This window comes from Macaca thibetana, chromosome 9 (assembly GCF_024542745.1).
Source record: "Macaca thibetana thibetana isolate TM-01 chromosome 9, ASM2454274v1, whole genome shotgun sequence".
Classification (NCBI taxonomy): domain Eukaryota; kingdom Metazoa; phylum Chordata; class Mammalia; order Primates; family Cercopithecidae; genus Macaca; species Macaca thibetana.
In genome coordinates, this window is record NC_065586.1 from 36950507 (window position 1) to 36963958 (window position 13452).

Below are 13452 nucleotides of genomic sequence, written 5' to 3' on the forward strand. Positions count from 1 at the left end.
CACAGAGAGTTTCTTTCTATTTTTTATCTTGGGATACTAGGATTTTTAGTTACCATAGTCCTTGAAAGTCTCCAAAATGTCCATCTGCAGATCCTCCAAAAAGAGTGTTTCCAATGTGCTGAATCAAAAGAAAGGTTTAACACTGAAATAAATCCACACATCACAAAGAAGTTTTACGTAAGGCTTCTTTCTAGTTTTTCTCTTTGGATACTCAGTTTTTCCCCATAGTCTTCAATGAACTCCAAAATATCCCTTTGCAGAAACTCCAAAAACAGTGTTTCTAAACTACTGAATCAAATGAAAGGTTTAACTCTGTGAGATGAATCCACACATCACAAAGTAGTTTCACAGATTGCTTCTGTCTAGTTTTTAGCTGGGAATATTCCGTTTTTCTCCATACACCTGAATTGGCTCCAAAATCCCTATACAGATTCTCCAAAAACAGTGTTTTCATCCTACTGAAACAAAAGAAAGGTTTAACTCTATGAGATGAATCCGTACATCACAAAGCAGTTTCATAGACAGCTTCTTTCTAGTTTTTAGCCGGGGAAGTTTCACTTTTCCTCATAGGCCTCAATGGGCAACCAATTTTCCCTTCACAGATTCTCCGAAAAGAGTGTGTTCAATGTGCTGAAACAAAAGAAAGGTTTAACTCATTGAGATGAATCCACACATCACCAAGCACTGTCATGGATAGCTTTAAACTGGTTTTCATTTGGAGATATTCACTTTTTCCCCTTAAGCCTCATAGGGCTCCCAAATGTCCATTTGCCAATTCTCCAAAAAGAGTGTTTCCAACCTGCTGAATCAAAAGAATGGTTTAACACTGTGAGATGAATCCACATACTACAAAGCAGTTTTACAAGTAGCTTCTTTCTAGTTTTTATCTGGGGATATTAGTGCTTTTCCCAATAGGCCTCAATGGGCTCACAAATGTTTCTTTGCATATTCTACAAAAATAGTTTTTCCAACCTACTGAATCAAAAGAAAGGTTTAATTCTGTGAGATGAATCCAGATATCACAAAGCAATTTCAAAGATCACTTCTTTCTAGTTTTTAACTGGAGATATATCACTTTTCAACATAGGCCTCAAGGGGCTCCTCAGTGTCCCTTTGCAGAATCTCCAACAACAGTGTTTTCAACCTGATGAATCAAAAGAAAAGTTTAACTCTGTGAGATTAATCCACACATCACAAAGCAGTTATACAGATAGCTTCTTTCCAATTTCTATCTGGGAATATTAGGTTTTTCCCCTATGACTCAATGGGCTCCAAAATGTCTCTTCACAGATTCTCCAAAAAGAGTGTTTACAATGTGCTGAATCAAAAGGAAAGTTTAATTCTGTGAGATGAATCCACACACTGCAAATAAATTTCAAAGAAAGATTTCTTTTAGTTTTCATCTAGGGATATTTGTTTTTTCCTCCTAGGCCTCAATTGTCTCCTAATTGTCTCTCTCAGATTCTCCAAAAACAGTGTTTCCCACTTGCTGAATCAAAAGAAAGGTTTTACTCTGTGACATAAATTCACACGTCACAAAGAAGTTTCACAGACAGTTTCTTACTTACTTTTATCTGAGGATATTCTGTTTTTCCCCATATGCCTCAATGAGCTACCAAATGTTCTTTTGCAGATTCTGCAAAAAGAGTGTTTCCAACCTTCTGAATCAAAAGAGAGGTTTAACTCTGTGAGATGAATCCACAAATCACAAATCAGTTTCACAGACAGGTTCTTTCTAGTTTTTGTCTCAGAATGTTCAGTTTTTTCCCCATAGGCCACAGTGGGCTCCAAATCTACAAAAAGAGTGTTTCCAATGTAGTATATCAAAAGAAACGTTTACCTCTGTGAAATGAATCCACACATCCGAAAGCAGCTAAACAGATAACTTCTTTCTATGTTTTATCTGGGGATATTCAGTTTTTTTCCATATGCCTCAAGGGGCTCATTAATATCCCTTCGTAGATTCTCCAAAAAGAGTTTTTCCAAACTGCTGAATCAAAAGAAAGGTTTAAGTGTGTGAGATGAATCTACACATCACAAAGCAGTTTCACAGATAACTTCTTTCTAGTTTTTTTTCCTGGGATATTCTGTTTCTCCCTGTAGGACTCAATGAGTTCCCAAATATCCCTTCACAGATTCTCCAGAAAAAGTGTTTTTTACCTGCTGAATCAAAAAAACAAAATGGTTTAACTCTGTGACATATATCAACACATCATGAAGCAATTTCAGAGAGAGATTCTTTCTAGTTTTTATTTGGGAATATTCTATTTTTACTCCTAGGCCTCTGTTAGTTCCCAAATGTCCCTTAGCATATCCTCCAAAAACAGTGCTACCACCCTGCTGAATCAAAAGAAAGTTTGAATTCTGTGAGCTGTATTCACACATCACAAAAGAGTTTCACAGATGGCTTCTTCCTAGTTTTTATCTGGGGATACTGGTTTTCTCCATAGTCTGCAATGTGTTTCTAAATGCATCTTTGCAGATACCCCAAAAAGAGTGTTTCCAACCTACTGAATTAAGAGAAAGGTTTAACTGTGTGACATGAATCCACACATTATAAGCAGTTTCTTAGATAGGTTCTTTCTAATTTTTATTTTGGGATATTTGGTTTTGCCCATAGGCTTCAATGGGCTCTAAAATGTCATTACGCAGATTCTGCAAAGAGAGTTTTTCCAACCTGCTGAATCAAAAGAAAGGTTTAACTCTGTAAAGTTAAACCACACATCACAAATCAGTTCACAGATAGCTTCTTTCTAGTTTTTATCTTGGGATATTCTGTTTTGCTTTATAGGCCTCAAAGGGATCCCATATGCCCCTTCACAGATTCTCCAAAAAGATTGTTTCCAATCTGCTGAATCAAAAGAAAGGTTTAATTCTGTGGGATTATTCCACACATCACAAAGTAATTTCACATATAGCTTCTTTTAAGTTTTTTTCAGGGAATATTCATTTTTTCCCCATAGTCCTCAATTGGCTCCCAAATGTCAATTCACAGATTCTTTAAAAATAATGTTTCCAACCTGCAGAATCAAAATAAATTTTTAACTATGTGAGATGAATCCACATATCCCAAAGCAGTTTTACAGATAACTTCTTTCTATTTTTCATTTGAAGATACTCTTTTTTTCCTCCACATCAGCCTCAAAGAGCTTCTAAATGTCCCTTCACAGATTCTACAAAAGGATTGTTTCCAACCTGCTGAATTAAAAGAAAGGTTTAACTATGAGAGATGAACCAAACATCACAAACGAGATTGTTTTTTTCTAATTTTTATCTGGGGTTATTTGTTTTTTTCCCATAAGCCTCAAAGGGCTTTCGATCGTCCACTTGCAAATTCTCCAAAAAGAGTGATTTCAACCTTCTGAATTGAAGGAAAATTTTAACTCCATGAGATGAATCCACACATCAATAAACAGTTTCACATATAGCTTATTAGTAGTCTTTATCTGGAGATATTCAGTTTTTCCCCACAGGCCTGAAAAAGCTATCAACTGTCCCTTCACAGATTCTAAAAAAAAAAAAAAAAAAAAAAAAAAAGAGTTTACAACCTGCTGGATCAAAGGAAAAGTTTAACTCTTTGATATGAATCCACACATCGCACAGAAGTTTAACACTTAGCTTCTTTCTAGGTTTTATCTGAGGATGTTGGTTTTTCTTCATAGGACTCAATAAGATCCCAAAGTTCCCTTCGCAGATTCTCCAAAAGAGTATTTCCATTCTGCTGAAACAAAAGAAACATTTACCTCTGTGAGATGAATCCACACAAAGCAGTTTCACAGATAGTTTCTTTCTAGTTTTTCTGGGTATATTCGTTTTTTCCCTACAGGCCTCACTGGGCTCCGAAATGTCCCTTCAGAGATTCTCCAAATAGAGTGTTTCCAACATCCTGAGTCAAAAGAAAAGGTTAATTTCTGTGAGATGAATCTGCACATGGCAATTCATCAATATCTTCTTTCTAGTTTTTTGGGGGATATTTTTATCTTTTCCATAGACCTTAATGAGATTTTGAATGTCTCTTTGCAGACCATATAATAAGAGTTTTTCCAACCTGTTGAATCATAAGACAGGTTTTCCTCTGTGAGATGAATCCAACATCACAAAACAGTTTCACAGAAAGCTTCTTTCTAATATTTTTATGGAGATATTTTGTTTTTCCCAATAGGCCTGAATGGGCTACCAAATGTCCCTTTGCAGATTCTCCAAAAAGTGTGTTTCCAGCATGCTGAAAGAAAAGAAAAGTTTAACTCTGTGAGATGAATCCACACATAGAAAAGCAGGTTCACAGATAGTTTCTTTCTAATTTCTATCTGGGGATATTCAATATTTCCCCATAGGACTTAATGGGATCCCAGTTGTCCCTTGGTAGATTCTCCAAAAGGAGTCTTTCCTACCTACTTCATCAAAAAAGTTTGAACTCTTTGAGTTGAATCCACACATCACAAAACAGACTCACAGATTGCTTTTTTCTATTTTTTATCTGGGGATATTCTGTATTTCCCCATAGGCCTCAATGGGATCCCAAATGTTCCTTCACAGATTCACCAAAAGGAGTGTTTCCAACCTTCCGAATCAACAGAAAGGTGTAACTCTGTTAGATGAATCCACACATCACAAAATTGTTTCACAGACAGCATGTTACTAGTTTTTTTTTTGGGGGGGGGGATATTTAGTTTTGCCCCATAGGCCCCAATGGGCTCCAAAATGTGCTTTCACAGATTTTGCAAAAAGAGTTTCCAACCTAGTGAATCAAAAGAAAGGTTTAACTCTCTGAGATGAATCCACACATCACAAAGTAGTTTCGCAGATAGCTTCTTTCTTGTTTTTATCTGAGGATATTCTGTTTTGACCCATAGGACACAATGTGCTCCCAAATGTCCCTTCACAGATTCCAAAAAGAGTGTTTTGAACGTTCTGAATCAAAATAATGGTTTCATTCTGTGAGATGAATCCACATATCACAAATCTGCTTCATAGATAGCTTATTTCCTGTTTTTATCTTGGGATATTCAGTTTATCCCCATAAGCCACAATAGGCTCTTATATATCCCTTCACTGATTCTCCAAAGAGAGTGTTTCCTACCTGATGAATCAAAAGAAAGTTTTAACTCTGTATATATTCCACATATGCCTATTTGGGCTCTCAAATGTTCATTCGCATATTCTTCAAAAGAGTATTTCCAACCAGCTCCATCAAAAGAGAGTTTTAACTCTGTGAGAGAAATCCACACATCACAAAGCAGTTTCACAGATAGTTTCTTTCTAGTTTCTATCTGGAGATATTTGGCTCTTCCACACAGGCCTTTGTGGGCTCCCATATGTTTCCTTGCCAATCCTTCAAAAATATCCTTTTCAACCTGTTGAATCAAAATAAGGTTTACCTCTGTGAGGTGACCCACACATCACAAGAAGTTTCAAGACATCTTCTTTGTACTTTTTATCAGAGAATACTTGCTTTTGCCCCATAGGCTTCAGTGGACTCCCAAATGTCTCTTTGCATATTCTCATTCCTAACAGTTGAATCAAAGGAAGGGTTTAACTCTGTAAGATGAATCGAGACATCACAAAGAAATTTCACAGATAGCTTCTTTCTAGTTTTTCTCTAGGGACATTTGCTTTGGCCTATAGGCACCAATGGGTTTTCAAATGTCCCTTTGTAGATTCTCCAAAAAGAGTGTTTCGTACCTGCTGAATCAAAAGAAAGCTTTATGACTGTAAGATGAATCCACACATCACAAAGCAATTTCACAGATAGCTTCTTTCTAGTTTTTGTGTGAGGTATTCCGTTTTGCCCCACAGGCCTCATTGGGCTCCCAAATATCCCTTTGCAGATGCTCTAAAATAGTGTTCTAACCTGACGATTCAAAAAAAAGTTTAACTCTGTGAGATTAATCTGAGCATCACAAAGCGGTTTCATGGATCTCTTATTTCAAATTTTTATCTGGGGATATTTGGTTTATTTCCATTTGCCTCAAGAGGCTCCCAAATGTCTCTTTGTAGATTCTACAAAAACAGTGTTTCTAACCTCCTGAAACAAAAGAAACGTTTAATTCTTTGAGAAGCAACCACACAGCACAAAGTATTATCACATATAGTTTCTTTCTAGTTTTTATCTGGGGATATTCAGTTTTTCCCCATAGACCTCAAAGGGCTTCCACATATTCCTTTGCAGGTTACCCAAAAAGAGTGTGTCCAACCTGCTTTATCAAAAGAGAGGTTAACCTCTGTGAGATGAATCCATACAACAAAAAGCAGTTTCATAAATAGCTTCTTTCTCGCTTTTATCTGGAAGTATTTGTTTTTTCCAAATAGGCCTCAATTGGCTCACAAATGTCTCTTCGCAGATTCTCCCAAAAGAGTATTTCCTGCCTACTGAATAAAAAGAAATGTTTAACTCTATGACATGCATCCACGAATCACAGTGCAGTTTCACAGATAGCTTATTTCTATGTTTTATCTGGAGATATTCGGTTTTTACCTATAGAAATCATTTGGCTCCCAAACGTTTCCTCGCAGATTCTACAAAAGAGTGTTTGCAACCTGCTGGGTCAATAGAAAGATTTAACTATGAGAGATGAATGCACTCATTACAAGGCACTTTCACAGATACCTTCTTTCTATATTTTATCTGGGGATATCTGGGTTTTTTCCCATAGACCTCAATGGGCTCCCAAATGTCTCTTCGCAGATTCTCATAAATGAGTGTTACCAACCTGCTGAATCAAAAGAAAGGTTTAACTCTTTGAGATGAATCCACATATCACAAAGCAGTTTCACAGATAGCTTCTTTCTAGTAGTTATCTGGGGATATTCAGTTATTTCCAATAGACTTCAATGGGCTACAAAATGTCCCTTTGCAGGTTCTCTAAAAGAGTGTGTTCAACCTATTGAATCAAAAGAAAGTTTTAACTCTGTGTAATGAATCCATACACCACAAGTCTGTTTCACACAGAAGTTGTTTTTAGTTTTTATCTGGGTATATATGTATTTTTTTCTGATAGGCCTCAATGTGCACCCAAATATCCCTTTGCAGATTCTCCAAAAAGAGTGTTTTTAACTTACTGGATCCAAATAAAGGCTTAACTATATGTGATGAATCCATACATCTTAAAGCAGTTTCACAGATAGTTTCTTTCTAGTTTTTATCTGGGGATATTTGTTTTTCACTTAAAGGTCTCAATGGGCTTCCAAATGTGCCTTTGCAGATTCTCCAACAAAAGTGTTTCCAACATGGTGAATCAAAGGAAAGGCTTAACTCTGTGACATGAATCCACAAATGAGAAAGTACTTTTGCATATAGCTTCTTTCTACTTTTTTATCTAGGGATATTCAGTTTTTACTTATAAGCATAAACAGGCTCCCAAAATTCTCTTCGCAGATTCTCCACAAAGACTGTTTGCAATCTGCTGGATGAAAAAGAAATTTTCATTCTGTGAGATGAATCCACACATCACTAAGCTTGTTCACAGATAGATTCTTTCTAGTTTTAATCTGGGTATAATCTGTTTTTCCCCATAAGCTTCAGTGGGCTTCCAAATCTCTCTTTGTAGATTATTTAAGAGTGTTTGCAACCTGCAAAGGAAAAGTTTAGGTCTGTGAGATGAATTCACACACCACAAAGCAGTTTCATGGATAGCCTTTTCTAGTTTTTATCTGGGAATATTTTACTTTTCCACACTGACCTCCACAGGCTCCAAAATGCCCCATTGCACATTGTTGAAAAAAAGGGTTTCCAAGCCTGATGAATCAAAACAAAGTATTAACTCTGTGAGATGAATTCACTCATCACAAAGTCATTTCCAGATAGCTTCTTTCTAATTTTTATCTGGGGATATTCTCTTTTTCCACTTATGCCTATTTGGGCTCTCAAATGTTCATTCGCATATTCTTCAAAAGAGTATTTCCAACCAGCTTCATCAAAAGAGAGTTTTAACTCTGTGAGAGAAATTCATACATCACAAAGTAGTTTAAAAGAAAGATTCTTTTGAATATTTATGTTTATAATATTCGGCTTTTCCCCATAGTCTTCAATGGGCTTCAAAATATCCCTTTGCATATTCTACAAAAAGTGTGTTTCCAACATGCTGAATCAAAAGAAAGTTTTAACTCTGTGAGATTAATTTACAAATCACAAAGCAGTTTCACATACCTTCTTTCTGGTTTTTACCTTTCTATATTCTATTTTACCACATAGGCCTCAATGTGCTGCCAAATATCCCTTCATAGGTTCTCCAAAACCAGTGTTTTCAATCTGCTGAATCAAAAGAAAGGTTTAACTCTCTGAGATGAATCCAAACATCACAAAGCAGTTTCACAGATAGCTTCTTTCTAGTTTTTATCTGAGGATAATCAGTTTTTCAACATAGGCCTTAATGGGATCCCAAATGTCCCTTCTCAGATTATCCAAAAAAGTATTTCAAATCTGTTGAATCAAAATATAGGTTTAACTCTGTGAGATGAATCAACACATCAAATAGCAGTTTCACAGATAGCTTCTTTCTAGTTTTTCTGTAGAAATATTTGATTTATCCCCATAAGCCTCAATGTGCTCCTTGATGTCCCTTCACAGATTCTCCAAAATTAGTGTTTCCAACCTGTTGTGTTGATAGAAAGGTTTAACTTTGTGAGATGAATCCACACATCACAAAGCAGTTACACAGATAGCTTCTTTCTACACATTATCTGGGGATAACTGGTTTTTCCTAAATGGCCCAAATGTTCTCCAAAATATCCCTTTGAAGATTCTCCAAAAAGAGTTTTTCCATCCTGCTGAATGAAAAGAAATGTTTAATTCCATGAGATGAATACATACAACAAAAAGCATTTTCACAGATAGCTTCTTTCTAGTATTTACCTGGGGATATTTGGTTTTTCCCCATAGGCCTCAAAGGGTTCCCATATGTCCTTTTGCACATTCTTCAAAAGGAGTTTTTCCAACCTGCTGGATCAAAAGAAAGATTTAACTCTGTGAGATGAATCCATACAACAAAAAGCAGTTTCACAGAGAGTTTCTTTCTAGTTTTTATCTGGGGATATTAGTTTTCTTTGGGTAGGCCTCAATAGACTCACAATAGTCCCCTTGCAGATTCTCCAAAAAATATATTTCCAGCCTACTGAATCAAAAGAAACGTTGAACTCTGTGAGATACATCCACAAATTACAAAGCAGTTTCACAGATAGCTTCTTTCTAGGTTTTATTTGGGGATATTCGGTTTTTGTTTATAGGCCTCAGTCAGCTACCAAATGTCCCTTTGCAGATTTTACAAAAGAGTGTTCCCAACCAGTTGGATCAATAGAAAGATATAACTACGTGAGATGAATCCACACGTCACTAAACAGTTTCACAGTAGCTTCTTTCTAGGTTTCTCAGGGGGATATTTGGTTATTCCTCATAAACCTCAATGGGCTCCCAAATGTCCTTTGCAGATTCTCTAAAAGGAGTGTTTTCAACCTTCTGAATCAAAAGAAAGGTTTAACTCTATGTGTTGAATCCATATATCACAAAACTCTTTCAAACAGAGATTCTTTCTAGTTTTCATCTGGGGATATTTGGTTTTTCTGCCTAGGCTTCAATGGGCTTCCAAATTGTCCCTTTGCAGATTCTAAAAAAGAGTGATTTGAACTTGCTGAATCTAAAAAAAAAGTTTAACTCTGTGAGACAAATCCACACCTCACAAAACAGTTTCACAGATACCTTCTTTCTAGTTTTTATCTAGGGATATTCATTTATTTTTTTTCCCTAGGCCTCAATGGACTCCTAAATGTCTCTTCACAAGTTCTCCAAAAAAGGTTTTTCCAATGTGCTGAATCAATTAAAACATTTAACACTGTAAGTTGAACCCACACATCACAAAGCAGTTTCACCAATAGCTTCTTATTGTTTTTATCTGTGGATATTTGGTTTTTCTCCATAGGCTTCAAAGGGTTCCCAATGTCCCTTCACAGGTTTTACAAAAAGAGTATTTCCAAACTGCAGAATCAAAAGACATGTTTAGCTCTGTGAGATGAATCCACACATCACAAAGCAGTTTCACAGATATCTTCTTTCTTGTTTTTATCTGATTCTATTCAGTTTTTCCCTTTAGGGCTCAGAGGGCTCCCAAATGAAACTTTGCAGATTCTCTAATAAGAGTACTTGCAATCTGGTTAATCAAAGTAAAGATTTACCTCTGTGACACGAATCTTTACATCATATTCTTTTTTTATCTGAGTACATTCGTTTTTACCCCATTGGTCTCAATGGGCTACAAAATGAACCTTTGCAGATTGTCTTAAAAGAGTGTTTCCAAACTACTGAAGGAAAAGAAAGTTTTAACTGTTGGAGTTGAGACCACATATCACAAAGCAGTTTCACAGATAGTTTCTTTGTAGTTTTTACCTGGGGATATTCAGTTTTTCTCCATAGTCTTCAATGGATTCCCAAATGTCCCTTCGCAGATTCTAGAAAAAGAGTGTTTGAACCTGCTGAATCACAAGAAAACTTTAACTCTGCAAGGTGAATCCACACATCACTAAGCAGTTTCACAGAGAGCTACTTTCTAGTTTTCATCTGGGGATATTCAATTTTTTCCCCTAGGCACCAATGGGCTCCAATATATTTCTGCACAGATTCTCCAAAAATAGTGCTTCCAACCTGCAGAATCAATAAAAAACGTTTAAGGGGGAAGATGAATCCACATACTACAAAGCAGTTTCACGGATAGCTTCTTTCTAGTTTTTATCAGTGGATATTCCTTTTTTTTTCCTGTACCTCAAAGGGCTCTCAAATCCTTTTGTGGATTCTACAAAAAGAGTGTTTTCAACCGGTTGAGTCAAAAGAAAGGTTTAACTCTTTGACATGAATCCAAACATCACAAATCAGTTTCACAAATAGCTACTTTCTAGTTTTTTTCTGGGAATATTCGGTTTTGTTTCATAAGCCCCATCTGCTCCAAAATGTCCCTTCACAGATTCTCCAAAAATTGTGTTTCCAAACTGCTGAATCAAAGGAAAGCTTTACCTCTGTAAGATGAATTCACACATCACAAAGTAATATCACAGAGTCTTTCTGGTTTTTATATGTGGATATTTGTTTTTACCATATAGACTTCAATGGGCTCAAAAGTGTTTCTTCAAAGATCCTCCAAAAAACAGTGTTTTCAACCTGTTGAATCAAAGATATGTTTAACTCTGTGAGATGAATCCACACATGACAAAGCAGTTACACAGATAGCTTCTTTATAGTTTCTATCTGGGGATTTTTTTTTTTCCCCAATAGACTTCACTGGGCTCACAAATATCCCTTCACAGGTTCTCCAAAAGCAGTGATTCCAACCTGCTGAGTCAAAAGAAAGGTGTAATTCTGTGAGCTGAATACATACATCAAAAGCACTTTCACAGATAGCTTTTATCTAGTTTTATCTGGGGATATTTGGTTTTCCCTGTAGGCCTCAATGGGCTTCCAAATGTTCCTTCACAGATTCTTTAAAAAGAGTGTTTCTGACCTGCCAAATCAAAAGTAAAGTTTAACTCTATATCATGAATCCACACATAACAAAGTAGATTGTTCTGATAGATTCTCTCTAGATTTTTTCTGGGGATTTTTTCCCCCACAGACCTCAATGGGCCCCTAAACGCACTTTCAGAGATTCTACAAAAAAAGTTTTTCAATCTGCTGAATCAAAAGAAATGTTTAAGTCTCTGAGATGAACCCACACAACAGAAAACAGTTTCACTGATACCATCTTTCTAGTTTTTATCTGGGGATATTCTGCTTATCTGCACAGGCCTCAATGGATTCCCAAATGTACCTTTGCAGGTCTTAGACAAAGAGTGTTTCCAAGCTGCTGAATGAACAGAAAAGTTTAACTCTTTGAAATGAATCCACAAATCACAAAGCAGTTTCACAGATAGCTTCTTTCAGTTTTTATCTCGGGATATTTCGTTTTACCCAATAGGCATCAACAGCTTCCAAATATTCCTTCACATATTCTTCAAAAAGAGTGTTTCCAATCTGCTTATTAAAAAAAAGGATAAATTCTGTGAGATGAATCTACACATCACAAAGCTGTTTAAAGATAGCTTTTTTTTTTTCGTTTTTATCTAAGGATATTCAGCTTTTCCACATAGGCTTCAATGGGCTCCAAAATGTCCCTTTGCAGATTCTCCAAAAAAAGTGTTTCTCACCTGTTGAAGCAAAAGAATGGTTTAACACTCTGAGAGAAATCCACATCTCACAAAGCAGTTTCAAGATAATTTCTTTCTAGTTTTTATCTGGACATATATTGTTTTTCCCTATAATCCACAATGGGATCCCAAATGTTCCTTTGCAGATTCTACAAAAAGAGTATTTCCAACCTGCTGAATCAAAAGAAAGGTTTTACTTTCTGAGATGAATCCACACATCCAAAAGTATTTTCACAGATAGCTTCTTTCTAGTTTTTATCTGGGGATATTTGACTTTTCAATGTAGGCCTCAATGGTCTGCCAAATGCCCTTTTGCAGATACAGCGAAAAGAGTGATTGCAATCTGCTGAATCAAAAGAAAGGTTTAAATCTGTGAGATAAATCCAGACATCATAAAGCAATTTTACAGACAGCTTCTTTCTAGTTTCTATCTGAGGATGTTTTGTTTTTCCCTATATACTGAAGTGGGCTCCTAAATGGTCCTTTCCAGATTCGCCGAAAACAGTGTTTCCAACCTGCTGAATCAACAGAAAGGTCTAACTCTGTGAGATGAATACACATATCACATAGAAGTTTCAAAGATAGCTTCTTTCTATTTTTTATCTGCAGATACTCAATTTTTTCCCATAGGCCTCAATGGACTCCCAAATGTCCCATCACAGACTCAACAAAAAGTGTGCTTCCAACCTGCTAAATCAAAAGAAAGGTTTAACTCTGTGAGATGAATCCACACATGACAAAGCAGTTACACTGATAACTTCTTTCTAGTTTCTCTCTGGGGATATTTTTCCCCCATAGACTTCGGTGGGCTCCCAAATGAACCTTCACAGATTCTCGAAAAACAGTGTTTTCAAGCTAATGAATCAAAAGAAAGGTTTACCTCTTAACAATGAATCCACACCTTCACGGAATGTCTGAAAAGGGTATTTCCAACCTACTGAATCAAAAAAATGGTTTAAATCTGTGATATGATTTCACACATCATGAAGTAGTTTCTCAGACAGCTTTTTCCTAGTTTTTATCTGGGGATATTTGACTTTTCCCCCTAGGCATGAATGGGCTCACAAATGTCCATTTGCAGATTCTCCAAAAATGTGTTTCCAACCTGCTGAATCAAAAAAAGATTTAACTCTTTGAGACGAATCCACACATCACAAAGCATTTTTAGAGATAGTTTCTTTCCATTATTATCTGGGGACATTTGTTTTTTCCCTGTATAACTCAATGGCCTCTTAAATGTCCTTTCCTATACTCTTCAAAAAGAGGGTTTCCAACCTGCTGAATCAAAAA